Source organism: Anolis sagrei, chromosome X (assembly GCF_037176765.1).
Source record: "Anolis sagrei isolate rAnoSag1 chromosome X, rAnoSag1.mat, whole genome shotgun sequence".
Lineage (NCBI taxonomy): Eukaryota > Metazoa > Chordata > Lepidosauria > Squamata > Dactyloidae > Anolis > Anolis sagrei.
The window spans coordinates 30,103,695-30,129,536 of record NC_090034.1 but is presented as its reverse complement, the minus strand read 5'-3'; the positions used below and the strand labels follow the sequence as shown (position 1 = coordinate 30,129,536).

Sequence of the window (25,842 nt, the reverse complement as noted above, 5' to 3'; positions counted from 1 at the left end):
GTTGAGCAGCTCTGCCTATTCCCTATCCCCTGTTAGCATAATCTTGGGGAGCTCCTTTTAAGCCCCCAGGAAACCTGTCATGCCCTATGGAGCACTAGCCATGCCATCAATTCCCAACTGATTTGGGTCAGATCTATTTCAGGTTGGGATACTCTCTCCAGTCTTATGCTCAATTCTTCTGTGCCTTGGCATAAGGGGAAGTGTGTGTGTGCGTGTAGATATATAGATAGCTCTATTCTGATGCCAACTGGAGAGAAGTGGGCGCAGATCAGCACAGGATGCTTTGGTCGTTATGACAACCACAGGTGAAGGATGCTTCCCCCACACAGCTTGTCTTTCACCGGTGGAGGACAGGGCATCAGTCTTGGGGACCAACATGACATTGTTCCTTCTCATCACCAAACCAGGTTCCATCCCATTTGAGGAAGCAAAGCTTTGCATGGGACGCAGGCAATCGGAGGATGATGTACAAGCACTATAGAAACATCACAGCATAAGCTACCTTCTCAGAAAGTTTGATGGATCATTGGAGCTGATTGTGGGCAGGAGAGGAAGAGAGAGGGGCATCTTTCCTGCTAACATTGTTTCTGGGGGACGCTATTCCCAGGAATCCCCCAACCAACTTGGATAGGTCAAAGAGGTTTAGCTAACCAAATCAACTTTCTCAATCCCTGTTATTTGAGGAGATAGGTGTCCAAGACCTGAAATGCCAAGAAGAACCTCCAGCTGCTTTGAAACAGGCATGTCCAAAGTCCAGCCCGGGGACCAATTGCTGCCCCTGTTCAAATTTCCACTGTCCCCCTCTCTCCAGGCCTCCATCCTTCCCTTGCTTCTTCCTTCCTCTCTTCCTTCCTTCCTTCCTTCCTTCCTTCCTTCCTTCCTTCCTTCCTTCTTGGGATCAGGGCCCTGGAAAAGGCAGGCTGCTTGGGAGGAGAGAAAAAGAGATGGCCCCTCACTTTCCCTTCACCCTAATTATGCATTGCCTTCTCCTTGGGTGACTCCGACTTTGGGCATCCCCTCCAGTGGTACATCAGTCCCATCTATTCTTAAAATTTAGAATTAGCATCTTATGTTGCCATGTGAATTGTCCCTGAAATTATAGCAAGGAAGTATTTAAACTCACACAACTATTATGCACTTCTCTCTCTTCTCCTCAACTTTTTCTATATTTCTTTGCAAAGGAAGACTCCCCAATTGCCCTGCTTGCTTCTGGTGCTTACTGCTGACTCTGCCGCCTCCTGCATCATCACCCTGCGTTTTCCACAAAGGTTGCCCTTCGCTGTGGTCCCTCATTTTGGAAGAAAAGAGGAGGGCCAGGCAGCAACTATAAGCCCCTTGCCACAATAAAATCCCTCCTGACAGATGGCCATGCCACCTCTGCCGAAAAACCTCCAGAGAAGGAGAACCCACCAGACTCTGAGGCAGCATATGAGGCTGGATCTATACTGCTCTGTACCCTAGGATCTGACCCCAGATTATCTATTTATCCCAGATTATCTGGCAGTGTAGACTCATATAATCTGGAATCAGGTCCTGGGATATAGTTCAGGGTAGAAGGGCCATGAATGAAATGCCCTTGAAGGCATGCAACAACAATAATCCTAATGAACGACTCTCTCCTCAGCCAAAAGCACGCCCACTCTTCCCATTGAAAGACATGTACGTTTACGTTGGTTGAAATTGTTCTTCATTTTATATATTGTATTGTTTTTTCGTGGGGTTTTTTGCACTACAAATAAGACATATGCAGTGTGCGTAGGAATGTGTTCATATTTTTTTCAAACTATCATCTGGCCTCTCAACAGACTCAGGGACTGTGAACCGGCCCTTGGCTTTAAAAGTTTGGATACCCTGCCTTGGAGTATCCAAGCCCCACCTCTATGAAGGAGGGAACACAAGGCATGCTAATCATATTTGTAGATGACACCAAATTAGGAGGGAGAGCTCATACCCCAAGAACAGGATTAGAATCCAAAATGACCTTGATTGCATGGAGAGCTTAACAACATGAACATGGATAGGGATAAACTGAAAAAGAAAGGCATGAGTACTATAGAATGGGTGAGATCTCAGAAGACCACAAGCTGAATGTGACTCCAGAGTGAGATGCAGCAGCGGAAAAGGCCAATGCAATTCCAGGCTGCATCATTACAAGTCTAGGTCTAGATTCGAGAAGTAACCTAGGACATGGAGAATGGACACTTGGCTTGACAACAGTCCATGGTATCTAGAAGTCTTAATAGACCACAAGAGTTGAATCTGCACCAACAGTGTGACATGCCAACTAAAAAGGCCAATGTGAGTCCAGGCTGCATCAATAGGAATTATTATTATTGTTATTATTATTATTATTATTATTACAAAATTACCATCTGTCAGCTGCAAAAGGCCACCCTACTCAGATCTGCAAGCATTATTCACCGATACATCACACAGTCATCGACCCGTGGGAAGTGTCCGATGTGTGATTCTATGCAACAGCCAGCAGTGACCTTGTTTGCTGTGTACTAATCTTGTTGTGTTTCAAATAATAATAATAATAATAATAATAATAATAATAATAATAAAGTGTAGACTCTGCAAGGAAGCAGAATGAAACAATAGATCACATCCTCAGCTGCTGCAAGAAGATCGCGCAGACAGACTACAAGCAGAGGCATAACACCGTTGCTCAGATGATTCATTGAAACTTGTGCCACAAAGACCATCTGCCTGCGACAATTAACTGGTGGGATCACAAGCCGGAAAAAGTTACAGAAAATGAGCACGTCAAACTCCTCTGAGACTTCCAAATTCAGATGGACAGAGTTTTGGAGCACAATACTCCTGACCTCACGATCATGTTAAAAAACAAAGTATGGATTGTCGATGTCGCAATCCCAGGGGACAGCAGGATTGAAGAGAAACAACTGGAAAAGCTGACATGATATGAGGATTTAAAGATTGAACTGCAAAGACTGTGGCACAAGCCAGTCAAGGGGATCGGAACACTGGGAGCAGTGCATAAAGACCTTGGCCTGCACTTAAACACAATTGGCGCTGACAAAATTATCATCTGCCAGCTGCAAAAGACCACCTTACTGGGATCTGCATGCATTATTCGCCGATACATCACACAGTCCTAGACACTTTGGAAGTGTCCGACGTGTGATCCAATGCAACAACCAGCAGAGTGATCTTGTCTGCTGTGGACTCATCTTGTTCTGTTTCAAATAATAATAATAATAATAATAATAATAATAATAATAATAATTCTTACCCATTTCTTCTTGAGGCAGAGTAGAGTGTCTAAATCAAGGGAAATAATATTGGAGATGGATGGAAAACAGTCCATGCAAAAGAGACCTAGGAATGTTGTGCCCCCTCCCCCCCTCGAGCCATGAGGAGAGGTGGGTAAGAAATAACATTATTATTATTATCATTATTATTTTAGTGCAAGGGTCCTCAAACTAAGGCCTGGGGGCTGCATACGGCCCTCCGAGGTCATTTACCTGGCCTGCGCTCAAGGTCAACCTAAGTCTGAAACGACTTGAAAGCACACAACAACAACAACAACAACAACAACAATCCTATCTCATCAGCCAAAAGCAGGCCCACACTTCCCATTGAAAAACTAATAACTTTATATTTATTAAATTTGTTATTCATTTTAATTATTATATTGTTTTTAAATGTTTTTGCATTACAAATAAGATATGTGAAGTGTGCATAGGAATTAATTCTTTTTTTTCCAAATTATAATCCGGCCCTCCAATAGTTTGAGGGACTGTGACCTGGCCCTCTGTTTAAAAAGTTTGAGGACCCCTGTTTTAGTGGACCACAAGCTGAACATAAGTCAAGAGTGTGACATGGCGGCGAAAAAAGCCAATACGATTCTAGGCTGAGTCAGTAGGTGTACAGGGTAAGACTAGATAGCCTTTGGGGTCCCTTCCAATTTTGTGATTCTCTGTTTCCTCAAAGCACAGAGAGCCCAGAGCCTCCTGTTTGTGAGAAAAGAGAAAAGGCTTATCTAACCTTTACCAGAAGAAAGCCCCCAACAGACCTGGTGCGGGGGGGGGGGGGGGTTGAAAAACTATTCCACTCTCCGCCTCACATTCTCTGCACTCTTTTCCCCTTTAATCCTTTAATCCTCTTGCTTCTGGCATTAATCTCCCAGGTTCTCCTTGTTTTGATCCTTCCCTCACTCAAACAATAGCAGTTCGCATAGGCAAAGCATCACCCTAATGGCTAGGTTAGTCTGGAATGCATGCAGAGTTCCCCCCAGGAAGACAAGTGAAACCAGTGAAAAGATACACGGCGATTACTGTGTTTTATCACTCAAACTGCCAATGGCTTGTTGTGGTATACCTTCTGGTTCTTTTCTTGGGCTGAGAGTGTGTGACTCAGCCCTGGGTTTCGAACTCGGCTCTCCAGAGTCTGCCAAGCGTCCGACACATGCTGCATATTTTTGGACGGCCATTGACCCATAGAGTTTGCACCAGCGAACTGAGAAAAAGACACATTATATCAAATATGGATAAATGAAACTGCAGGTATAATGAACTCTATTGCAATGGAGGACTTCTGACCCCTGAGTTGTGCTGGAGGACCTTGAAAAGGCCTAGAGAGAGAAATGTAGATCCCAATCCTTCAGATGTGGCTAATCCTGAACTGTGATGGTTCAGTTTTCTTGAGCGGTGACACTGTTTGACACTGTGAAAAGTTTACCCCATTTGCTGGAATCTAATACTTTTAATTGTAAGGCATCAAGAACAAATGGAGATGATGATGATGATGATGATGATAATACAATGGAAAACAAACAAACAGCGATCAGCCATCCCATGCAGGGGAAAAGAGGGAGGGAAATAGCAGGAGGGAATGAGATTGGCCAAACCCGCAGTGGATTCCCTGCCCCACTGGCATGGGACGCCCTACCCAGAGCCTGTTTTGCGCCCCCTTTTGGTATTGATGATTCTCTCTTTTCTCTCCTTGACCTTGGCTCCATCCCTCTGGGTCTTCTCTCTCCATCTGCTGCTCTCCTTAGCGGCTCCAAAGGCACTCGGCCCCCTCCTTGGCAAGCCACCGGCCAGGGCTTAATTAATTCATGGAAGTTAAAGGAGATGCCAGGGTGACACTTGGCAAAAGGGCAAGCGGAGGCGAGGGCGCAACCCGGCCCAGTAATCCGCCCCAGCTGAGCAGACAGGTGTCTCTGCCGATCCGATTAAGGACGGATCCCATTTACCCAAGGGGGGTTAGGTGGCCGGTCAATTAAATGGATGAGATGGAAACACTTTCCGACCAAGCCAGTTCTCCTGGAGGGCACTGGCGTCTGCTTGCGACAGCACCCATCTTCCTGAGAAATATGTTTTTGCCACTGTTCAGTATTAGTTACCCCAACCATTGGAAACTTTCAGAGGGCAGCGTACATTTTGCTGAGTGTTTGGAAGTGCTGGGGGAATTATTATTTATTTATTTACAGTATTTATATACCGCTTTTCTCACCCCTAGGGGGACTCAAAGCGGTTCCTAGGGGGAACTCAAAGCAGATGGATGGCCATATTTATTTATTTATTTATTTATTATTTAAACTTATATGCCGCCACTCCCCTGGGGCTCGGAGCGGCTTACAAGAATAGCTAAAATCTAACAAAGTTTAAAAGCAATTTAAAACAATTTAAAAACAACAGTATCAAACATTAAAAGCCTGTCGGAACAGGTATGTCTTACATGCCCTGCGGAAAGCTGGTAAGTCCCGCAGGGCACGAACTTCAGGTGGCAGAGCATTCCAGACTGATGGCGCCACTGCTGTGAAGGCTCTGCGTCTGGTTGCTGTTAGATGCAAGGTCTTGACACTGGGGACTTCCAATAGATCTTGGTCCTCAGAACGGAGGGATCTCTGGGTTTGGTAGGGGGTGAGACGATCCCTCAGATACATTGGCCCCAGACCATGCAAGGCCTTAAAAGTGAGTACCATCACTTTGAAAGTGATCCGGTGCTCAATTGGTAACCAATGCAGCTGTAGTAGGATTGGTGTTATGTGGCATCTCATCGGAATTCCCGCAAGAAGCCGAGCAGCTGCGTTTTGTACCAACTTGAGCTTCTGAATCACCGACAGAGGGAGGCCAATGTAGAGGGCGTTACAGTAGTCCAGTCTTGAGATGACCGTGGCCTGGATCACCGTAGCTAGGTCGTCCCTGGACAGGTAGGGGGCCAGCCGTCTGGGAAGGTTTTGATGGTGTCCTCCTTCATGGCAAGAAGGGGGTTGGGCTGGATGCTGGATGGCCCTTGGGGTCCTTCCCAACTTGAGGATTCTATGATATTGACTGAGATTGTCCATTGCAAGACTAATGTCAGACTGATGCCACTCTAATGCTTGGCTGCAATGTTTATTTATTTATTTACTTATTATATTTTTACCCCGCTCTATCTCAACCCCGAAGAAGACTCAGAGTGGCTTCCAAATTGGCAATAATTCCATGCTGCATTAAGACATAAAAACATTTTGCCTTAAAATCATAAAACAGTAACATATAAATACATAAAAAGATAGCACAGAGTCCCGAAATCATAGTCCAAAAGCCGTTTCAATCACATAATAATGATAACAACATCGAGAGCACCTCAATAAATAATAATAGGAACATATATTACAACACGAATAATATAATAATAAATAATATATTATTAATAATAGAAATATTTAATACTAATAATAATATAATAATAATAACATGTAGCCATATTCAGGTTGGAGGTGGCTCTCCCTCTTGAATAATGATGATGATGATGATGATGATGATGATGATGATAATAATAATAATAATAGAATAATAAGAAATATAATAAATATAATTATAATAAATATTATATATATAATTTAATAATAATAGACATATATAATAATAAAAATATAACAACAACAACAACAACAACAACAACAACAATATAGTATAAGAATAAGAACACCACTGCCTGGACCTATAATAATTATAATAATTAATTACAATAGAAATATGTAATAATTGATTGAGACAGTCCATTGCAGGACTGACGCCAGACCGATGCCACTTCACTGCTTGACTATAATGTTGACTGAGATTGTCCATTGCAGGACTGATGCCACTCCAATCTCATAAATGCCCCTCTGCCAGCGTCTTCAGATCCTCTGGGGAAAATAGAGAATGAGTTGAAAACAGTACATGGGAAAAGGATCTAGGAGTCGTCAGTAGACTACAAGCAGAACATGAGGCAACAGTGTGATGCAACAGTGAAAAAAGCCAATGCGATTTGAGGCTGCATCCATAAGATAATGGTGTCCAGATCAAGGAATATGTCACCATTCAAGAAGGATAGGGTCAAGCTGGAAGTGCCCGGACAAGGGCTGCCAAAATGATCAAAAGCCTGGAAACCGCTATTATTATTATTATTATTATTATTAGCAATATAATAATAATAATTAATAATTAATAATTGATAATTATAAACAATATAATTAATGTAATTAATAATAATTAATATTAATATCCTACTTTTTCTCTCCATAGAATACTTAGAGCAGCTCACATTAAAAGCATCACAATACAATTTAAAATATACAAATCTACAAGATAAAAGCAGCCTTGGAAAGCAATTCAGTGAAATCCATGCAAACAAAAAACCTCTAACCTCTGTTTAAAAACCTTGATGAAGGAAATATCCTAAATTCCTTCCAAGATGTAAGAATTAAGGTTTTTCAATAGAGGTTGTAAGGCCAGTTGACAGGATACTTTAGCCATGGGTCAGATTAAATGACCTTCAGGGGCCCCTTCTCAACGATCACTGTTTCTGACCTATGGTGACCCTCTCTTGGTATTTCAAACCTGGATCTTCCGAGCCAGACTCCATCTTTACAATGATACTTCGTTGTTCTGGTCTTCCTGTATTGCAGGGAGAAAAGGAATATATTTATCACTGTGAAAAAAGACCAGGCTGCAAAAAAACAGAGATTTGCAAGGGCTTTTTATGCATGAAAGTCACCCCTGGCTGGTGGTGCCAATAAGCATTTCACTGTGTAAGACGAGGGCAGGGAAGATAAAGGTTGGGACTACAACTCCATGATGCTTTGCTGTTGGTTGCATTGTACAGTGGCTGATGTGAGTGAGGTATATATATGCCTATGGAATAATGTCCAGGGTGGGAGAAAGGACCCTTTTCTGTTTGAAGCAAGTGTAAATGTTGCAATTTGCAAGCTTGATGATCATTGAGTAGCCTTGCAGCTGCAAAATCATCAGTGAGGGTATCTGCAGAGAGGTAGCCTGGCTGTTGTTGCCTGGAGGCATATTCTGTTTGAGCGGTGTTAACTGTCACTTGATTGTTTCCTGTCTGGAGTTCCCCTGTTTCTGAGCGCTGTTCCTTATTTCCTGTGATTTTTTAAAATACTGGTACCCAGATTGTGTTCATTTTCATGGTTTCCACCTTTCTATTGAAATGGCTTCTCTGTGTCATCAAACATAGAATCATAGAATCATAGAATCAAAGAGTTGGAAGAGAGTCTTCAACCTCAGCAAGATGGAGTGGATGAGGGATTGGAGGACATCCAACCACAAATTGGGAAAGAAGTCGTCCAGGAATACCTGGCCGCTCTTAATGAGTTCAAGTCCCCAGGGCCAGATCAACTACATCCCAGAGTATTGAAGGAACTAGCGGAAGTCATTTCGGAACCATTGGCAACCATCTTTGAGAGTTCTTGGAGAACGGGAGAAGTTCCAGCAGATTGGAGGAGGGCCAATGTGGTCCCAATCTTCAAGAAGGGAAAAAAGGATGACCCAAACAACTACCGTCCGGTCAGCCTCACGTCGATACCGGGCAAGATTCTGGAAAAGATTGTTAAGGAAGCGGTCTGCAAACACTTAGAAACAAATGCAGTCATTGCTAATAGTCAACATGGATTTATCAAAAACAAGTCATGCCAGACTAATCTGATCTCTTTCTTCGATAGAGCTACAAGCTGGGTAGATGCGGGGAATGCCGTGGATGTAGCGTACCTGGATTTCAGTAAGGCCTTCGACAAGGTCCCCCATGACCTTCTGGCAAGGAAACTAGTCCAATGTGGGCTAGGCAAAACTACGGTGAGGTGGATCTGTAATTGGTTAAGTGGACGAACACAGAGAGTGCTCACTAATGCTTCCTCTTCATCTTGGAAAGAAGTGACAAGTGGAGTGCCGCAGGGTTCCGTCCTGGGCCCGGTCCTGTTCAACATCTTTATTAATGACTTAGATGAAGGGCTAGAAGGCATGATCATCAAGTTTGCAGACGACACCAAATTGGGAGGGATAGCCAATAGTCCAGAGGACAGGAGCAGGATTCAAAACGATCTTGACAGATTAGAGAGATGGGCCAAAACTAACAAAATGAAGTTCAACAGTGACAAATGCAAGATACTCCACTTTGGCAGAAAAAATGAAATGCAAAGATACAGAATGGGTGACGCCTGGCTCGAGAGCAGTACGTGTGAAAAAGATCTTGGAGTCCTCGTGGACAACAAGTTAAACATGAGCCAACAATGTGATGTGGCAGTAAAAAAAGCCAATGGGATTTTGGCCTGCATCAATAGGAGCATAGTGTCTAGATCTAGGGAAATAATGCTACCCCTCTATTCTGCTTTGGTTAGACCACATCTGGAATATTGTGTCCAATTCTGGGCACCACAATTCAAGAGAGATATTGACAAGCTGGAATGTGTCCAGAGGAGGGCGACTAAAATGATCAAGGGTCTGGAGAACAAGCCCTATGAGGAGCGGCTTAGGGAACTGGGCATGTTTAGCCTGAACTTCCTGACTGTGAGAGCCGTTCAGCAGTGGAACTCTCTGCCCCGGAGTGTGGTGGAGGCTCCTTCTTTGGAAGCTTTTAAGCAGAGGCTGGATGGCCATTTGTCAGGGGTGATTTGAATGCAATATTCCTGCTTCTTGGCAGGGGGTTGGACTGGATGGCCCATGAGGTCTCTTCCAACTCTTTGATTCTTTGATTCTATGAAGAGACCTCATGGGCCATCCAGTCCAACCCCCTGCCAAGAAGCAGGAGTATTGCATTCAAATCACCCCTGACAGATGGCCATCCAGCCTCTGTTTAAAAGCTTCCAAAGAAGGAGCCTCCAGACTACAGACTACACAAAGCCACTGACATCCACAAGCACACGGACAATTTCAACAGAAAGGAGGAAACCATGAAAATGTAAGCTGCCTTGAGTCCACTTCAGGGTAGAGAAAGGCAGGATATAAATAGGGTAAACAAACAAACAAACAAACAAACAAACTCTCGTTAAGTAAAGGTAAAGGTTTTCCTCTGACATTAAGTCCAATCGTGTCCGACTCTGGGGTTGGTGCTCATCTCCATTTCTAAGCCGAAGAGCTGGCGTTGTCTATAGACACCTCCAAGGTCATGTGGCCAGCATGACTGCATGGACCACCGTTACCTTCCCGCTAGAGTGGTACCTATTGATCTACTCATATTTGCATGTTTTCGAACTGCTAGGCTGGCAGAAGCTGGGCCTGACAGCAGAAGCTCACGCCGCTCCCCCGATTCGAACCTGCGACCTTTTGGTCAACAAGTTTAGCAACTCAGCAGTTTAACCCACTGCACCACCGGGTCCTCCCTAAATTCTGGTTACCGGAATTTTAAAAATCCAGAATCAGGACAGTAAATAAAAAACAACACTCAGAAACAGGGAAATTCCAGACAGGAAACAATCAAGGGCCAGTTGACACCTCCCAAACAAAGGGTACCTCCAGGTAACAACAGTCAGGCTATTTATTATGCTTGCTTCACACAGACAAGGGTTTTTCTCCCACCCTACACATTATTCCACATTGCACACTACACTGGCCACATTTCCAACAGACTTCTCAGGATGCCTGCCACAGATGCAGGCAAAATGTCAGGAGAGAATGCTACTGGAATATGGCCAGACAGCCCAGAAAACTCACAGCAACCCAGTGATTCCAGCCATGAAAACCTTCAACAACACATCTTACATTGGGCACTTTGGGGTTACTCTAGATCTCCTCATCCCTCCCTCTTGGATAGGACTGATGGGAATTGTGGGCCGACAATGTGTCTGAGACTAACGGACACCCTTCATTTTCAGCATTGCACCTTCAAGTCACTTAGGACTTATGGTGAAGCTATAATGGGGTTTTCTAGACGGCAAGCTGTCAGGTACAGAGAGCTTCCCAAGTTGGCATCCTTTCAAAGGGTCCGACCAGGAGGCATGACACATTCCCTTTGCCATTGGGGTTGAATGGTGTGGAACGTGGCCTGTGCTGGAGATGATGCCCAAAGGTTGCACATCCCTGTGTGCCTTGCCAAGGAGCTGGTTGGCAAGAGGGGCAAAGATGGCACGCAAGGAGTTAAGCAGTAGGCAGTGCTAGCGGCCTGCGAATAGCACATTTGCTCGGCTGGCGGTGGAGCTACGGCAGCAGAGAGCAAAGGAGGGAGGGAGAAAGGGAGAGGAAAAGAGAGAGAGAGACAGCGCCAGCCAGATAGAGATGTTAAGCCGGGGAACAGTTGGGAGTCACATTTTCGGGCCAGACATCCTCCCCTGCCTTTGGCCAAGAGAATGGGCATCTTGGGGAGAAGAAGGGGGACCCTGGCAAGGGTGACGGCATGATGGAGAAGAAGCTGGTCAGGGGACGCCAGCAGCCAGAACCACTCCGCAGCAGCGTGACTGGGGCTTGCAGTGCTCCGAGGTGCCACATCTGACAGGGGCGGCACGGCATTAGCAGCCTCGATCAGCCTTGGCACCCACTGCCACATCCCCACAACCAAGGCTCCAAGATAGACATGCCAGTGGGATGCATGCCGTGACGCAGGGCTGGCGTGTATCCTTTCGCCAGCCTTGCTGCCAAGGCAGCCGGGAAGAGATGCACCGATGGAAACTCTTTGGACGAGGCCCAAGCTTGCCAAGGCCAGGTAAGAAAGGCAATGCTGCCAAGGCCGCAAATGGATGCGAATGACCTTTGACCCTGTAATGCTTCCCCCCCTCCTTTGAAAACAGAAAGTTTGAAGCCAGCCGTCATCATAGCTGCATCCCCCCACCACCTTGGCAAGGGGATGGAGCGGGTGTCCCTTTGAATTGGTGAGGATTTGTACCGATGACAGATATGTCTTGCATGTACTCTCTGGTACGCAAAAAGGGACCAAGATGGAAAAGCTGCACGTTGAATTGTCGGCCAAAGGGGTGATGGAACCAAGTTCGGTCTTGAAGTCAGAGGGCCCCTGAAAGGTATCGGTGGAAAGCTTTGTAGTCAAAGGGGTCTGAGGCATGAGTTGGTGGCCGACTCTGAATTTGTGCCATTCCTGATTTTGGGACTTGGCATACAGAGGGCTCTCTGTGTGCCGGGGATGATGAGCACAAAAGAGGGCCTATGAGATGCACTTGGGCAACTCAGGCAACTTACGGCCAGGCTCTTCATCTCAGTGGGTACACTCATATTGAAAAACGACCCCTTTGTGTCCTTTCATTGCCTCTTTTGAACAAGAACCTGGACAATGAATGTGACAGTTTGTTTGCCTTTCCGGGGTATGCTCACAGGTGAGACAGACGGTGACATTCCCTCTGCTGGCCCATTACCTCCAGTTTGAACTGTGCAGAAAGTATGTCGTGGCATCTCCGGGCAACGGGAAGATCCAAATGAGTGGGAAAGGGAAGTTAGGGGTATCTTTTGTTGTTCAAAGCCCTGCAAATCCAAGGTGGGGCTTTGTTTCAGGAGCAACTGAGCCAAGTTGCACATGGGGCGAGAAGCTTCCAAACCAAGGGAAAGAAAGGTACCTTGTTGGTTTGTGTGGTATATGGATGCCAAAAGAATGCCGGTGTATAGCACACAGTTCCTTTCCAGCTTTGTAGGTCATTCCCAAATAGTTCCAGTTGTGCTGGGCGAATGGTTGCTCAGCTCCTGCCGGTCAGAATTACCTCTTTCCCTTCCTGAAGTTTTCTGGAGCATCCTTCCCTGATTTGGATGCACCACCAGAGGCTCCAAGCGGGCATTACCCTTGTTGAAATGAACCAAAAGAGGGTTAGCAATCCTGTGTGTGAAGAACCAAAGGTCTGCCCAGGTTGTGGATACATGGGCCTAAAAGAGGTGGAAGTGCCACCTGTAAGACGGCCAAATGGGGAGCCTTCAAGGTCACAGTGAATTGGGATGTTGAGATTTAGATAGGTATGGGCCCAAGCGAGGAAGAAGTGAGCTGCCTTTTTTTTGTTTTGTTTTGGGGGGTTTTTTTTGGGGGGGGTGTTGTGTGGCTGTGAAGTTTGCTGGCTCTCCGGCCTTGACATTGCGCAGCTTGGTCCCGTCCTTCCTTACACACCAAAGCTTGCTTTTGGTGGCCTTTGTCCTCCACTGCCTGGGGAGGAAACGGGCGGCAGTGATGGCTCCTCCTCACCCGGTGTTGGAGCCCGTTTTGCCTCCTTTGATCAACGCTGGAGCAATTATGCCAAGTGTAGGAGATGGACGTTCCTGGGATTTGAAATGCCAGCCATCCTTTTCCTGTAAAAGATTGGCTGGAGGGGTTGGTTTGCTTCCTGCCATTTATCTCTCCCAAAATTGCCTGGACTGGAGATAGCAAATGAGCAAAAAGTCTTTGCGTTTCCCATTTGGGAGGTGTTCCAGAAAGGAAACAGTACAGAAGGTCAGGGATCTGAAGCCCCGGACAGGATGCTTTGTGTCCAAATCATGGGTTTCGAGGGAGCCACTCCAGTCAGGTCCTGTCCCTAAGAAAGTTTTCGGAGTGCTTTGGTTTGCTTTTCCTGCTTGACAGGGGTTTGACTAGATCGCCTTTAGGGTCCCTTCCAGTGCCATGATTTGGTGATTCTAAGCCTCCACTTCTCAAGTGGCCCATCATGTTTTTGTATGATCTTGATATTGATATTGCTTGTTTGCTTCTACTTGTTTTGCCTGATCTGTTGATTGGAATACACTTCATTCATTGATTCAGTCATTGGTTTCCAAAGAACATTTCCCACATAGTCTCTATGATGCCCATCATCCTCTCTCTGGAAGGTGGAAGTTGTATTCCAACATGTTCAGCAGAGTGCTGGGTTGCAGGGGCCCCAAACTGGGAATATATGGTGCTTCGGTTCTTAACTGGGTTGCATCCATCTCATCCCAAACTGTACACACAAAAGTCCTCCCAAAGTAACAAAGTATGAGTTGTTGATGCTTTAATCCTTGTTTGCAAAGACAAATAATTACAGTGCATTTCCTGCAGGAAAACCAGTAATGTCCTCAGCAGTATTCTCCCTTTATTCAAACATGATTGCGGCAGAAGGTTGGACTGGATAGCCCTTGGCCTCTCTTCCAACTTTGCGATTCTAAGATTCTGAAGGGTTGTAGAGAAGATTGTGATGAGTAAAACACAATGGTTTTTGTTCCAAACAGGTCTTTTCTCTGCCAAAAACAGGTTTTCTGCTCAAAAAACTCATGTTTTGGGCAGATTTGTGTTTCGCACAAGGGAAAAAAAATTTCTCCATGGAATCATTCTCATGTGACACCTCGAGATGCCAACAATTCTGCCAAATGCTCTCCCTCTTCTCAGTGGGGTTCCTCAGCTCCCAGGAAATCTGTTGTTTAACCTGGGCCTGTATTCTGGAGAAGCCCTCCTCCTCCTCCGATGATGATGATGCGGCGTGGAGGGGAGTCACGGAAAACCTTGGAGAGCAGCTGTCAGTTGGGAGTCAACCTGGCGGATTAGAATTTTGATTCCAATTTCCAAAGTGAATAATCCCACAGGGGCCACATGTCCCTTTCCAGCTGGCTTTGGCCTTTCTGCCATCCAGGAGCTGGCAAATGGACAGCGGTCAGAGGGATTCACTACTCATTTCCCCCATCCCTTCCAGTTAATTTCTGAAAGTGCAAGGGAGGGAGGAAGTGCTCCAAGGTGTCCCCGAATCAGGCATGTAGCCGGGGGGGGGGGGGGGGGGGGCTTGAGGGGCTTCAGCCCCCCCCCCCCGAAATTCTCATGGTGGTTCGCGAAAAGGCCTTATTGGTGCATTATTTAAACTGTTATGTTTATTCATATCATGATCTGATCACCATACTCAATATATCCCATATGCATGGGGGTATTGGGGTAATGATACAAAAGGTTTGCTAGGCTAGACCCTCTTTCACTCAGACTCAGCCCCCCCCCCGAAACTCAGCCCCCTCGAAACCCCCCCTGAAAGAAATTTAGCCCCCCCCCCCCCGAAATGAAATCCTGGCTACGGGCCTGCCCCGAATCACATAATTCCGCCAGGTCCGTTGGCTCACTTAGCCATTTCTACATTCCCATACATAAAGTTCTGAGAGTGCCTTGGACTGCGAGAAGATCCAACCAGTCCATCCTCCAGGAAATAAAGCCTGACTGCTCCCTGGAGGGAAAGATACTAGAGACAAAGTTGAAGTACTTTGGCCACATCATGAGGAGACAGGAAAACCTAGAGAAGACAATTATGCTGGGGAAAGTGGAAGGCAAAAGGAAGAGGGGCCAACCAAGGGCAAGATGGATGGATGGCATCCTTGAAGTGACTGGACTGACCTTGAGGGAGCTGGGGGTGGTAACGGCCGACAGGGAGCTCTGGCGTGGGCTGGTCCATGAGGTCACGAAGAGTCGGAGACGACTGAACGAATGAACAACATACATAGACGATGGGTGTGTCTGCAAGACCTAGAATCATGGAATTGGAAGAGATCCCCTGAATGGAATATTGGAGTTGAGTAGCCATTTGTTACTTAGATTGCCAACCAGGAAACAGAAACACTGCCAATCAGTTGGGGGATCTTTTGGAGACCTTTCTCCTCCCCCTCCAGCCTCAGGCAGCACAATGTCTTGGGTTAGCCATATCTCCAGAAGAGCCCTTCCCTTCCAAACTGCAACCTGGGAACTACTGAAAAAACGACACTGACTCCTCTCTCCTTCTTGCATTGAGGTCCCCAGCTATCTGAGTAATGGTTCCAGATAGGGTTCGCATGCCATCCAAGGAGAATTGCTCACTTTTGGTGTCACTTTCCCCTCTGCCATGCATGTTCCCCATCCCAGGATAGCTCTTGTGCCACGTTCCACCTTACTTGCCCTTTGCCCTTCTCTTCTCTTTTCTCACTCACCAACTTTTATTTTCCAATAATTTCCTTGCTAGGGAAAACCATGGGGCCACCTTGGACAAGTCCTATACTCCCAGCCCCAGAAAACACCAGGATGGAGTCCCTTTTGGGTTGCCATAAATCAGAAAAGGCGAAAGGACAACATGGGGCCGGAGACCTTTTTCTGAATTGCATTCTCTTGTGCTGGCCTCCATCTTTTAAAGGGACCGTGCTGGTTTTGGGGCTGCTCTCAGGTTCCAGACAGGGATCTGATTTGGAAGGGGAGGGGCTCTTCCGTAGATAATGTTGTGGGGGCCAAAAGTCCCCAAAAGGACCACCATTGTTTCCATATCCATGGCTTGAAGTCCAATTAGCAAATGCCTACTGAGCTATTTATCCAAAATGGAAGTGACCAGATGTCTAGATCGATGGGGGGTTTTTAGCATGCTGGTGGGGCACACTTCTCTGGTCTCCCCTTTTCCTGCTCTGGTTTGCTCTTTGTACATACTCAGCCGAAAAGGCCACTGCTTCCTATCTTGCCTATTCTAAGCAGATACACACGGCTAAAACAGGAGACTAGTGTTATAAAGACTTTCACTAGCTTTACGGTACCGAAACGCAACCCAGGCTCCTCCTTCTGTCTCTGTCTTTTCAGAGTTGGGGGGGGGGGGGAAGCCCGAGTAGACTAGTGGTTCTCAGCCTTCCCAATGCCACAACCCCTTAATACAGTTCCTCATTTGTGGTGACCCCCAACCATAAAATTAATTTCATTGCTACTTCATAACTGTAATTTTGCTACTGTTATGAATTGTAATGTAAATATCTGATATGCAGGATGAATTTTCATTCACTGGACCAAATTTGGCACAAATACTCGATACGCCCAAATTTGAATACTGGTGTGGTGGTGGGGGGGATTGATTTTGTCATTTGGGAGTTGTAGTTGCTGCCAAAGAGGTTTTTAAGAGCATCAGAAATACATGTTTTCTGATGGTCTTTGGTGACACCTCTGAAACCCCCCTCATAACCCCCCCCCCAGGAGTCCCGACTCCCAGGTTGGGAAACACTGAAGTAGACAGAAGATAAAGGAGCAGGTTGAGAAAGACTTTGCTGCAAGCGTCACCCTTCTCCTCGTTTGCCCAAAGTCAAATTAACCTGGCACCTTTGCCTGGCATGAAAGTTCCTTGGCCAGGTGCCGAACTTGCTCTCGGTTGTCAAACTCGGTCATTTCCGCTGGAGATGTCTAACAAATCCAGGCTGTCTTGCTAGTTGGTTGGTTCGCATGGGGGCTAAATCCTGGCACTTGTAGTACTTTGCTTTCCAAGGACTCCAATGCCCAACTTTCAACTGGTGAGACATGCCATTGTTGCATTGATGCTGCAACGTTATGACGCTTTTAATGATAATATAATAATAATAAACTTTATTTGTACCCTGCTCCATCTCCCCGATGGGGACTCGGTGCGGCTTACATGAGGCCAAGCCCAAAACAACAATTACATGAAGGAAAACAAAACCAAAAACGCAAGTAATAAACAATAATAACGCAATTACATAAAACAAAAGACAACATAGCAATATAAAATTACAATAAACACAATAAACACAATCACAGTAACATGGGCGAGCTACATGTAATGGATAAAAGAAAATTTAATAAAAGAAGAAGATTAAAAACTCAGGCGAGATAAACACGGGATAAACAAAGACAGATTATTTGCGGAGGAGAGTTCGTTTTAGTAGAGGTCGTGGAGCAAAACTTTCCTATGGGGAGAATGCACTCCAATAACAAAAGCCGTTAAACTAAACAGTAGTATGAGGATGTAGATCTACTCATCAAATGCGCAGCGAAAGAGCCAGGTTTTGAGGTACTTTTTAAAGGTTTCTAGGATAGGGGCTTTTCAACGTTAGGAAGTGGAATCTGCCATGCTCCTGCTGCAACCAGGCTGGATTGTCATTGCATTGCTAGCCAAATCAAGCCTCCCCTGGGCAAAGGCAGTATATCTTAGTTTAAGCCTTCTGAAAGGCTGTGAGCAGCACAGTGTAGGAAAGCTAATGCTGACTTTCTGGCCTCGTTGAGCAGAGCTTTTTCTATCGTGTGTCTCTGAGCATGTGCAAAGTGCCATCCTATTCTATTGTATTATTGTTGTGTTCGGGCATTGAACAATATAAATAAATATTATTATTATTATTATTATTATTATTATTATTGCTCAATAGCAGGAGGTTGGGCATCGCCCAAACGTCACCCTGCTTTGTTTGCATTGAGCTCAGTGTTGGTCGCCTTAGGTCAACTACAAAATGAATGCAGTCTTACCCCACTTGAACTGCCATGGCTGCCTGGAAGCCCTAGGAGTTGTAGTTTTACAGGGTCTTCTGCCTTCTCTGCTCAAGAGGTATGGGGCCTTGCCAAACTACAACTCCCAGAACTCCATTGCATTGAGCCAGAGCCAGGGGTCCATTGACTTGACTGAACTGCAGCGCTATAATTCCACTGGCATGGAACCCTGGGACATGCAGCTTGGGGAAAACTACAAATCCCAATATTTTCATTGGGTCTGTGGATTTGGCATCTGGGGATTCAGTTGTTCACAGTTTGCAAATACTGCCTGTTCCAGCAGAGTTGAACTGTATTAATAGATGGGGAGGGGATCTCCCAGGGAAGCCCGCCCTGAAATGAGTGGACCTTGCAGTTTCCCCACCGTACAGTGGGGATGAATTTGCTGGCGCAGCACACGCTGCCAACTGTCCAGACAGAACAAGGGAGATGAAAGCAAATAGATTAATCCACGGCCGCTGACATTCAATGGGCTGCTGGAAGGACAAAAGCACCAAGGCCGAGAATGAACTCTGCATCAAATGAGCCGCTCAATAAGTTTCAAAGGCAACCATGTTTTGGATCTCCAGGGTTTCGGATTCCAGACTTGAGGTGCCTCTACACTGTCAAATGAATGCAGTTTGACACCACTTGAACCACCATGGTTCAAGGCTATGGAATCATGGGAGCTGTCGTTTGCATTGAGCCTATTCCGTTCAAAGGAGGTCACTCCGCATTCATTCGACAGGGTAGACAAGAGACAGGGCCTTCTCAGTGGTGGCCCCTCGGCTGTGGAACGCCCTGCCTGCAGATATCAGATTGGCCCCCTCCCTGCTGGCGTTTCGGAGAAAAGTGAAGACCTGGCTGTTCGAACAAGCATTTGATTAAACAGTGTAATTGAACATAGGAATACGTAATAATGGATGATGAGACTGGATTCTGATTTTACTGTTGAGGCACTAATGATTGTTATACGGATGTTTAATGATTTATGTTACAATTGTTTTTAATTCCCCTTGTCTCGTGATGTTTTGTATCGATGTTGTTCACCGCTTTGAGTCGCCTGAGGGCTGAAAAAAGCGGTATATAAATAAAGTAAATAATAGATGCACCCTCAGGCATCACCGAGTGCTTTCAGTGTTGGATTAGAACCTGGGAACACTGGCATTCGAATCCCTGCTAAGTCATGAAAACCCATGGACAGCCTCAGACAGGCCACACTTTCTCAGCCTCAGAGGAAGGCGTTGCCAAGCCTCTGAAGAAATCTGTAGGATCATGGTCTTGTGTCTTGGAGATCCTGGGTTTGAATCCGCACTCACCTGGGTAACCTTTGGCACCTCAGAGGAAGGCAATGGCAAATGTCAGAGGAAGGCAACAGCAAATGTTCTGTGTGCCAAGTTTGGTCCAGATCCATCATCGGTGAGGTTCACAGTTTCTCTGGTTGTAAGTGAACTACAATTGCCAGAAAGGAAGGTCAGTTCCCCACAAACCCCTCCAGTAATCAAATTTTGGCATATCGGGTATATGTGCTAGTTTGGTCCAGATTCATCGGTGTTTGGGTTCACAGTGCTCTCTGGATGTAGGTGAACTACAACTCCCCAAAATCAAGATGCATTTTCCCCAAAGACCTCCAGTATTTTTTACTGGTCATGGGGGCTCTATGTGCCAAGCTTGGTCCAATTCCATCTTTGGTGAAGTTCAGAGTGCTCTTAGACTGCAAGTGAACTATACATCCCAGTACCTACAACTCCTAGCCATTGTCCTCCCAACCCTGCTATACGCCTGCGAAACGTGGACTGTCTACAGACGTCATACGCAATTCCTGGAACAATTCCATCAGCGCTGCCTCCGAAAAATCCTGCAAATCTCTTGGGAAGACAGGCAGACAAATATCAGCATGCTGGAAGAAGCAAAGACCACCAGCATTGAAGTGATACTTCCTGCCATCAACTCCGCTGGACTGGGCACGTTGTCCAAATGCCCAATCACTGTCTCCCAAAGCAGTTACTCTGCTCCAAGCTCAAGAACAGAAAATGGAATGTTGGCGGACAGGAAAAGAGATTTAAAGATGGGCTTAAAGCCAACCTCAAAAACTGTGGCATAGACACTGAGAACTGGGAAGCCCTGGCTCTTGAGCACTCTAACTGGAGGTCAGCTATGGCCAGCAGTGCTGCAGAATTCAAAGAGGCATGAATGGAGGGCAAAAGGGAGAAATGTGCCAAGAGGAAGGCACGTCAAGCCAACCCTGACCAGGACCGCTTTCCGTCTGGAAATCAATGTCCTCCCTGCGGGAGAACATGGGGATCAAGAATCAGGCTTCACAGCCACCTACGGACCCACCACCAAGACACCACATCTAGAAGACAATCATCATCAAGCTTCAAGAGATCGCCTAAGTAAGTAAGTATAGATCATGGTGTATTCTCCCCAAATCTCTCCAAGCATGTTCAGTTGCTGATCAAATCCTCTGTTTGCTGTGTGCCATAAAAAAGAATAGGAAAGGGTTAAGGGAGAGGCAGTGGGCAAGGTCATGCAAATTCCACACCAATGGAGAGAATCAAATAGACTTTGATGTCTGTGGTGGAGGAAAAACAGAAAATCTAGGATGAAATGGTCCCTGGATGGCCTTCACTTGGGTGGTGGGCAGTCTGGTGTTTGTGGAAGACATGGCAGGGCTCTTGGGCATGTTTAGGGCGTTCTTTATAACCTGCAATGTCACTGGAGGGAGGGCCATTGGTGTCTCCTGAGCACTGGGAGCTATAGATATTTGTGGAAGTGGGAGCTAGTCTGTGTAAGTGGACACCCCAGCCACACACACAATACATATTTTCATGTGTGTGTGTGTGTGTGTATCAGGCATGGGCAGGGCCAGTGGCAGAGGGATGGAGAGTTTTTGTGTGAACTAATTCACATAGTGGAAAAATATAAATATAATATTTGATATGAAGAACAATTGTAACCAACCTAAACTTAACAGTATTTAAGTGGAAGACCCCTGTGGCCATCCAGTACAACCACCTTCTGCCATGCAGGAAAAGCACAATCAAAGCATCCCCAACAGATGGCCTTGAAGCCTTTGTAATGATGATGCTGGTGATGATGATTATGATGAGGTGGGGCACCCACAAAGCCCCTGAGCACTCTCACAGAGCCCCAAAGGCTCCCTGGAGCACAGTTTGAGAACCGTTGCAATCAGGAATTCAAATCATTGCCATCTCCCTTGTTCCTGGTCTGTAAAGCATTGCCTTAAGTTCAAAACAAGATCCAAGAGGGTTATAAAGTCCTGATACCAAAGGGACAACAGATTGGCATGTAAGTGCACTGTGGCATTTCTGTTTGTGCGGTAATACTCCCCTCTCCTGCTGGGATATCACCTTGCAAGACAAAGAATGTGGTTTTTCTTAAGCCCCTTGGGGAGATGTTATTCCACCCTGAAACTGGCACCCCTTGTCGTAACTCAAGAGGCAGCTCTCAGGCCGGATTAATGAAATGCGGCTCGCAAAAGGTTTCCCTTTGCCCTCCTCCGGCGCTTTGTTCGCCAAATGTTCCGGCAGGATGGGCGATGCCAAGGCCTCCTTTCTCTCTCTTCTCAAGAATCTGCTTGGGCAAGGCTGGAAGGAGAACTCAGTTGGAGTCCTTTGTCTGATCTTCGGGTCTCTCCAGGATCAAACAGAGCTCTGCCAAAGCGGAGAAGCCCCAAGCTTTAGATCAGCATTTCTCAGCCTGGACATCAGGACCCCTGGGAGGGGGGTTGCGGGGAGGCTTTCAGAGGGGTTGCCAAAGACCATCAGAAAGCATATATTTCTGATGGTCTTAGGAACTCCTTTGGCAGAGAAGGCTGAAGATCTCTCCACCTGTCCTCTTCCTTTTTGGAAACAGATGGCAAATTCTCCCACCATCCCCCCCCCCCCCCGTTCTGATTGGCCAGGGGGAGGGCTGTTTCTGAGACTTCAAGTGGGAAGTGGAGAGCAGGTGTGCTCAGCACATGGCAGCATGGTGCACTTGCATGGGCGAGGGAGAGTGCATAAGGCTGGAGGGAGGCTCACGTTCCTTCAAGGCAGGTGGAAAACTGCCCTCGTGATGTGGGTCCAGTAGCATCAGGAGGATCACAAGCAGAAGTGGCTTAGGTAATTCGTAATGTTGTTTATTAAGGAAAAGTCAGTCTTTTCTTTTGCTTTTTATTAATGCTCCCATTAGAAAATGCATAAGGATGTGGGTGAATCACAACTCCCAAAATCGTGAGTCAATCCTTGCCAAATCCCACCAATATTCACAGTTGGCCATGTTGGGCCTGTGTACCAAGTTTGGTCCAGATCCGTCATCAGCTGGGTTCAGTGCTCTTTCGATGCAAGTGAACTACAACTCCCATATGCCAAGGTCAATCACCCCCAAACCCCGCCTGTATTCACAGTTAGCTACATTGGGTCTGTGTGCCCGGTTTGGTTCAGATCCATCATCAGTGGGGGTCACAGGGTTCTCTGGATGTAGGGAGAACTACAAATACCATCATGTTGGATCAGTTCCCCCCACCCCTGAAACCCCACCAGTATTCAAAGTTGGTCATATTGGGTATTTGTGCCAAATTTGGTCCAGATCCATCAGTTGGATGCACAGTGCTGTCATTGTGGGTGAACTGTAACCCCCAACCTCTGAGGTCAGTTCCCTCGAAACCACACCAGTATTTAAAGTTTGGGCATATCGGGTATTTGTGCCAAATTTTGTCCAGTGGGTGAAAATACATCTTGCATATCAGACATTTACATTATGGTTCATAACAGTAGCAAAATTACAGTTATAAAATAGCAACAAAAATAATTTTATGGTTGGGGGTCGCCACAGCATGAGGAACTGTATTTAGGGGCTGCAGCATTAGGAAGGTTGAGAAGCACTGGTTTAGATTCCGGCCTGCCTCCCTGCTTTTCCACGACACCCAATTTGGCATCACTCTCACGAAATCTATTGTAGATTTCACAAGGCCCCCGGACCAATGCCGAGGAACGGAGATATCAAATTATTGTTCCCTCTCATGTAATTATTGTCTCATCTTGTCATGTGTCCAAAGTACGATAGCCTCAAATCGTTTTGGTTTTTCCGGAGGAAATCCAGTCTTGGTTTACTTTTGGTCCCAAAGCTTTTTCTTCCTGGTGGTCCGTGGCATTCATAGATCCTCCTGGCTTTCTGTGTTTTCCAGCTTTGGAAATATGGCCCACTGTTAGACACCTGGGCGAGGCTCTACAAAATCCTGAGGTGTAACCAAGAAAATTCCTATGCCCAACCAAGGCAAATAAATCCACTATTTTTGGCCCCAAGTTCCAAGATGAGTCTTGGCATTGGCCGTTTCTTCGAAAGAGAGGTCAACGTACTTTGGACTGAAAGCTCCTTCTTTGGTGATTCTTCTTGAATCCAGGGTTTGTTCTTCTTGGTCCTTGCCTTCCCAAGTGGCCAATGTTTGGGCCTCAATTTCTGAAAAAAGAGGAAGAAAATGGAAAGAGAAACTTCATATCCTGGAGCTGACAAGGGGTTGGGGATGTATAGTTGATGTGTCATGACACCGTAAAGGATGTTTTGGCCTGGGTTTAGGATCGTCCTAAACTCGCAACCCTAGTACCATTTCCGTTCCCTCCGGAGACTCTCCACGCCAATCTGCCATGTCACTCCCGTCCTATGCCAGGCCTTCAATGACTTCTTATTCAGCCATCTGGCGCTCATATTTCCCTATTATGAATGGCAAGAGTCTCTGGTCAATTACGACGGATTTGCATTGCAGCCATTAATAAGCTGGCTAATTGTCCCGAAGCAAGGAGGCGTCCCGCACCACTCGGCAGTGTCTCCCCCAGTGAAGGTTACAAAAGGCAAAAGCTGGGACATGGATGCTTCCTTAGCCACGTTCCTCCCCTCCTTGGCCTCTTTTGTGGCCATTTGGAAGGGGAGTCAAGGAATTTCAATGTCCGAAAATGGACGGTGTTGCACCCCTCCGTGACCCAAAATCATAGCCATGGGACACAATTCACTGCCTTAGAGCATAGGGGACAAGAAGAGGCAGGTAATACATGTATTGGGTTGCTGTGAGTTTTCTGAGCTGTCTGGCCATGTTTCAGCAGCATTCTCTCCTGACATTTCACCCATATCTGTGGCAGGCATCCTTAAAGGTTGTGAGGTCTGTTGGGAACTAGGCAAGTAGGATATATATATATATATATATATATATATATATAGAGAGAGAGAGAGAGAGAGAGAGAGAGAGAGAGTTACCTGTGGAATAATGTCCAGGATGGGAGAAAGACGTTTTGTCTGTTGGAGGCAAGTGTGAATGTTGCCATTGGCCAGCTTGATTAGCATTGAATGACCTTGCAGCTTCAAAGCCTGGCTGCTTCCTAATGATAATAATAATGATTAAATAGTGACAACAAGGGCACTTCCTGCACAGAAAACAGGATGTTTTGCGCAGAAAATGACATTTCTGCACAAACAATTAATTTTTCGTGCAGAATAAATTCTGAACCATGAAGCCCCTTTCCCATTTGGCATTATTGCCTCCCTTTGGATTTGTCAACCATTTCCTAAATATTTTGGAGTCTTCTTTTCAAAAGCTTGGCAATACAACCTAGAAACTGCAATGTATTTAGGGAAGAGTTCCCAACCTTGGGCCTGCCAGGTTTTGTGGACTCCTGCTCCCAGAAGCCCTCACTGTCAGCTGAGTTGGCAGGGGCTGCTGGGAGGCGAAGTCCAAAACACTGGAGGACCTCAAGCCCAATGACCCGTTTCCCTTTGGCACCGGCGGACATTTCTAGGACACCCTCCCTGGGAAAACAGGCCCCCGGCGTAGATCGCAATGAAGCCAGCCCTTCCACGTGGAGGAATGTGTGTGAATAATTGCGCGAGGGAGCCACATTAAAACATTTATTTATATGCCACGCTCTTGGCGTATATTTTTTTACTTAATCATTCCGAGACAGATGGCAGAACATTAGGGCCCATTAAACTAATAACATTCAGGGTGCTCCATTTATTTTCTTGTGGGTTATTTTGGGACTTTGGTTGTCGTTGGTGTCCTTGCAAATAAATTCAGCAAAGGGAGCAGCATTTTTTTTAAAGTGGCGTATTCAACAAAGCCGGTGGTATTGCCAGTCCCCTCCTGCCTTCACTAGCTTCAGTGAAAAGAGGAATATTCAACAGGTTCATAGGGAAGGAGGTCTATTGGTGTTATTCCTGACTGCAATGGTAGTGAACATTAAAGCTGCTTGGGGGTCAGGGACTGAGGAAAGCCAACGATCCTGCCATTCTTTCTCCATAATTTTTCATCCCATAGTTCCAACCTGTCGATTTGGCAGGATTCTTACCCTTTAATTCCCTGCCTTCCCAAATTCTCAGATGCATTGAAAAGGTCCCGATTTCTTTTTCTCTCACTTTCCCTCTTTGTCCTCAGCCTCCATCCATTGCCGTCATCTGTGT

At 46.1% G+C, this 25,842-nt stretch overlaps 1 protein-coding gene across 2 annotated transcripts in view; it reads left to right on the top strand.

Moving 5' to 3' along the window:
• The first annotated feature begins 11,284 nt into the window (after positions 1-11,284).
• The window catches only part of WSCD2 (WSC domain containing 2), a 40,143-nt gene continuing 25,585 nt past the window's right edge, over positions 11,285-25,842 (top strand). Inside the window, exon 1 of one of the 2 annotated variants that reach the window (XM_060786098.2) lies at positions 11,285-11,928. The gene's annotated coding sequence lies outside the window, so the exon portion shown is untranslated. The remainder of the gene's footprint in view (positions 11,929-25,842) is intronic. The other variant, XM_060786099.2, reaches the window with a different exon arrangement.